Here is a 5,989-nt window from a genome sequence, read left to right as displayed (position 1 = left end):
GAACAGTCTCTTTTATCTATCACAGTCTGTCTTCTCATCTGTAAAAATTAAGCTATTGGCTTGGGTCATCTCTGAAGTTTCCAATAGCTCTGTGATTCTATATCATTTATTTTGTCTTATTCATGTCCCAACTATCCTCCAACAACCCCTAGGATTCCCTCCAGGGCCCCAAATTACACTGAAGAGGTCCACTGCCTTCAGGCAAGGCCAGCTCTATTTTCTTCCTAACATTTTGGGTTGAAGTAACCGCAGAGATTTGGGGAGAAATAATACATGCCCTTCTGGAAAGTGAATGACCTAATCTCTCTGGAACAGAACGTGACTGTGTTGTTTATATTTTGTTTTATTTTTGTTACCAGGGAATCAATATGGAGCCTGTTGGAATGATATGCGCCAGCTGGGATTTGTGCCTCATCACACTGGCAGACAGAAGAGTGTGAAGCCTGCTTGGAGAAGAGGAGGAGGCTGAAAAGAAGGCAAAGAGTGAAGACAGAGAAACAAGATGGAAGTGGGGGAGAAAAACAGGGATGAGAGAATGCCATGGTGTTGCTGAGAAGGAAAGGAGAGACTTTTCTGCTTGTAAAGGGCAGAAGATGGCAGAATCCAGCGACACAGGGGCATCTGGCTGCAGAAATAATAAGTCACTTGGCACCCACTCCTTCAAAACGGTGAGCTTCATGAACATTCTTATTTATTTGATGTGGATATTGCATGCCCAGTAGATGTGTTCCACAAGAAATTCTTGGTGGGAGTCAACCTAATCACAGTGAAGGAATAGTCTTTGAGAGAAGGGCATTACTTACTTGGCAGCTATCTGCTTTTATTTCAGAAGCTAAGATGGGAAGATTGGGATTTTGTATTGCCAGTTGCATTCTTTGTTTCTCTTTTGAAATATGAGAATTGACTTGGACCGTGCAAACTATTTTCTTCTCATTTCTTTATTACCACATATTTAACGTGTGTCAACAAGCTGACCCTTGATTGGCTGGCTCAAGTACAGAGACAGTATTCTAAAGGAAGGAGGAGCAAAGCCATACGCAAACTTAAACATTTCTTGATGCCATTATGGCTCTCAATGGCCATCTTATACTAATGGCTATTTCTCTACATCACACACACACACACACACACACACACACACACACACACACCCTACATTCAGCACTTTATATTATAAAGTGGCAAAAACCACAATTACTTTTGCACCAACCTAATAGTAACTCACTACATGTAAGGAGATTGTGGAGATGCAAAATTCTCTTCCCTTTACCCTACTGGCTTCTTTCTAATAAGCTGAATTTGGGTGTGAGGGTAGTCAGAGAGAGGCAAGTTTACTCTAATTTTCCATTTGCAAGATATCTGTATTTGAAAGAAGACAATTCAAATGCTGGCTTTACCCATGTAGCAACAAACAATTTTTACTCTTACTCTTATGGGCTTCAGAGAGGCTACACAATCTCTCAGAAGTCCCTGCTGACTGTGATTTTTAAAGGAATGTTATTTTGGAAGTGAAGCGACTGAGAAGTGACTATAATCTTCAGGGGTAGAGAAACAGAAAAGATATGAGGTTGGCATAACAGCCTTGGGAAGATAGAATAAGACAAAGAAGAGCTTATAGTTTTAGAGCTGTACTCAGGTTGGATCTTTTATCTGATAACATTTTAAATATTCAGTGTTATTCTCTATCATTACAAGCCAGAAGATAATTTTGTTTTCATAAGGAAGTGATTTAAAAAGGAAGAATTTAGGGAAAAATTTACGAGAAATGATTGTCAGTGAGGGTTGGCTACTTGACAGTTATCAAAGCAGCTTCAGAAAGCTTAACTGTCATGTATCCATCAAAGAGTGAGAGGAATTAATGAATTCTACATGAATTCAGTATATTCTACAAACATAGGAAGATCTAAATTTCATGTTGTATGAATATTTTTTCATTTAAGAATTGTTACCAGTTACCTCATGATTGGTACACTGGGTTAAGCATTAAAAGATCTGAAATTGGGAGGAAGAAAGAAAGAGAGTCATGTATCTGGAGCCATGACAAAGAAAGTTTTTAAAACAACTGCTTATTTATCCTTAATTCACCGTAATAACCATTACTGTTCTCAAACCTAAAAAAAAAAAATCACTTCTGCCATTTTGCTTCCTCTTCGACATTTTTTCTTCCTTTTCTTGTACTCATATGTAAAATGTTTCTGTGACAACTTGAGTAGTAGTTAATCTGCTTATGCCATTCTGGACAGACACAAAGAGATGATGTCCCCATGTGTGGGAATTAGTCCCAGTGCAGCGGGAATGAAATTAAACTACAATCTCAAGTCCGCCAAAGAAGTCCCTGAAGAGTTCAGGCCCTGGTTAAAATCCATGTGTGAATTTTCAGGCCTGACCATAGGCAATTACAATGGCTTTACCTGGCAGGCCTCATGGGGAAAGCTGCCTTTCCCTCACCAGGCTTTACAGCCAATGCACTGCAGCCTCGGGAGAGAGTGGCAGTCAAGGACTCAGGTCCCCCAGCCAATCATGCTCTTACACGTATTTACCTTCCTAACCCAGGAACCTTCATTCCAAGGTCTCTGACACCTCCGACAGAGGCCTTCTGCAGGTTCCTCTGCTGAAACCTTCTTATGCAGGAGGAGGGAAAAACCTTGAAGACACTTTTCCACATTCTGACTCAATACTCAGGATTTTTCCCACCCCTAGCCCTTCTCCTCTTCTCTCCCCAGCACTCCTCTTCTCATATCTATGATGATCCATCTGACTCTTAATTGGTGTGCCTTTCTGTTGGGAAAAATGGAACAGGGGGAGTCAGTGCCTCCACCGGTTTTAGCCTCTTGCTTATGCCATTGCTGCATGTGATTAAAAGCTGAATCCTGTCATTTTTGACTGGTGGTTTTAATAGGCTGCTCTGATACCTGGCTACTCAGCGCTCTCTCTCTCTCTCTCTCTCTCTCTCTCAGCTGAGTTCCTGACAGTCCCAGCTTTGCCTCTTACTGGTTGTGTGACCTCAGGCCAATCATTTAATGTTTCTGAGCTTCATTTTATCATACGTAAATTTAGGACAATAATAATCGATGAAGTTCTTATGTGGATTATATAAGGTGCTTGTGAAAAATACCTTACCTGGTAAATTGTGACTCAGTTCTTAATCAGAAACAGAAACAGAAACAGTGGGTCACTAACCTAGGGTCCTCTAGGGAGAACTTGCACTTACATATTTTCCTGCAATGCCTTGGATTACATCACATGGCAAAGTCCTTTTATGTGTAAATGTCAGCTATGAGGGTAATCACTTGTTAGTGTCTCTTTGCTTTCTTTGTTACCATTTTCTGGTTAATTCTGGAAGGAAAAATTTTTTGTCTTCTTGTCAGTATTTTTCTTTTATTTTGATGCTTTTTGTCAGATATGTTTCCCCCTAAGAGCTGACATTTATGTTGTATGGTGGATATGTTAATGTGGCAATGAGATATTGCAGTAAGATTACAGCTCCACAAGGGGGTACATAAATGACAGTCTCCAAACAGAAACCAGTATAGCTGCCAAAAAGGAAAGCTTCAAGATTCTCAGCTTCATTTTCAGTTATGTTATTAGAATAAACACGTTCTCTAATGGCAGAAGGAACTTCAGATAAGGATCTATAGGTGATGTAGGATATCACTCAGCTACCACAGACCTAAACAAGGCAACGTTTCCCAAGATTATAATTTATCTGTGAAAGGTACTAGAAATGACTACATTTATTGCCCCATATCATCCCTTACGATCTCAGATGTCAGGGAAAAGCCCAAGGTCAGAAACCCAGATTGTGCTCATGTCTGTCAGGCAGAAGCTCTAGCATGAGCTCATAGGTATCTAGAAAACTTTGCCCAAACTGGGACAGAGAAGGCTACTTTCCTTTAAGCCGAACATTGTAAGGAGGCTTTTTGCTAAGTTTATTGTTAGATTTATTCCATTTTGAGTTTATTTTTAATTGGTATTGCACTTGAGGTTGGTGCTAAGTAGCTCTTAATTCTCTGATCTTGATGTTGGCTTGCCTCACCATATGAAGACTGAGTCTGAGAAGAGGGAGATCTCAGTTCATGGGTCAGAAAATTGACTATTTCCATCACATGTGAGACCTTTAGGTTCTGAGGGAAGAAGTGAACTTTTTCCAGTTCTGGCAAAGTTTTATTTAGACCAATGAGCTCATGCTAGAGAGTCTTTCGTGACAAATATGAGCACCATCTGGATTCCTGACATTAGCCTTGTTCCTCATCTCTGAGATAACCATCAAAACAAGCAAGTGCTACCCAGAAGTGTTTGTGTGTGCGTATGTGTGCGTTGGGGAAGGGGGAGTAGGATTCCTGACACATGTTCCATGTGATTTCTCATAAGGTCTCCAAGAGAGCTCAGCCCCAGTTGTCCACACTGATAACCCACTTGTTAATATATCCCTTATTGGCTTTTCGCTTTTCCTTGTTTCATTTTTCCCACTTTCTCACTTGTGTTTCTTAGATAACCTCTCAAAATAAACTGCTTGTACCCAACTGCTTGTTTCAGTGTCTGCTTTTGGGTAACTCTAAGACAGAACCATTTAAAAAAATCCTTGAAGGATGAAAATCTAACACAAAAATGTGTTGATACTACATATACAATCCAGATTTTGGTAAGATGAAAAATAATAAATAAGCCAAAAACCAAATAAACAAATTCTACATGGTGGTCAAAACATACGTACGCGCACACACACACACGCACACACATGTCCCCGACTCAGACTGGTCTAAACAAGTGGAAGATAACTTAAGTAAAAGCAAACAACTTGATGAGGCACAAAGTCAGAAAATAGAAAATTTTCTTCATACCATAAACAAAATGAAGGTGACAAATTAGAAGTTGTGGACCACAGTCAAGAATGACTGAGAAAAAGAAATAAAATGCACTGGAGTCTGGGGAGATTTACTACAACCTGTATTTAATGTGACCAGAATGAGCTAACTCAACTAGAGTTGTATAGTGACATACCATGTATAATGGTATGTATAATGACATAATGTATCTGCTTTATAAACTGTAAGTTGAAGTTCATACTCAAGGTATTATTTTCAATAGATTGCCTAAAGGAATGTCTGCAAATGAAGTGGATGGCTGTGAAGGAAAAATACTGCATTAATATTTTTGTCTTAGTTTTTCTGAACTTTTTGACATTTGAGAAATCCATTTCTCTCTGTGTGTGTTTCCCTGCCCTAACCCATAAAATCAATATGAACTCACATTTGAAAATGGATATGAAAAGACCGAAAAATACAAAATTATGTGCAAATGTTACAGTTTTTTTATTTAAAAAGATGTGGGTTATGATAGTTAATGTTTACTACTCTCAACTTCTTTTGGGCCTTAAGGATGTGGTGTATACCCCAAGTATTACCAAACCCAGAATTCTCTGAGTGACATTTGTCTTTCAAAGGGTACACATACCTTAGTTTATTCATTCACTTATAATTCTTGTACAATTAAATGTCTTTTATGAAGATGCTGATGTCAGATTCCCTTTTCTTACAGTAAGCCCAAAACACAAGCATTTTTCCATCTCAAGATAGCTTAACAAACCAATAGCTTGTACTCCTGAAAATCTGACAAAGTTCTGAGTTAGCCCAAGTGCTCTGAGGAAGGTGTACTCTTGATGGCATCTATTTCTCCTAGATTTTTCTAGGAGATCTTTGATTGTCAATTCCTATAATATGCCCAGAATTGTGAAATGTATAATGGACTATGCAACAGAATTATGAAGGAGTTTCTTCCTTCAAGGAGCTTATAGTCTAGCCAGGAAAGCAGGGAGCAGAAGTACATCTATGCAATTCATAGAAAAAACACAAGTCGGTAGTAATTTATGCACCTATTGAGAAACTTTTATAGGCATACTGTAGGTGTTTTGGAGGAAAAAATAATCCAATGTGTCTTTGAATACTACATAATAGTAATTCTGTCAATTCTGGGGGTCAGAACTGTTCAT

Source organism: Hylobates moloch, unplaced genomic scaffold (assembly GCF_009828535.3).
Source record: "Hylobates moloch isolate HMO894 unplaced genomic scaffold, HMol_V3 SCAFFOLD_8, whole genome shotgun sequence".
NCBI classification, from domain to species: domain Eukaryota; kingdom Metazoa; phylum Chordata; class Mammalia; order Primates; family Hylobatidae; genus Hylobates; species Hylobates moloch.
The sequence above is the reverse complement of the archived record's forward strand: the minus strand, read 5'-3'. Positions refer to the sequence as shown.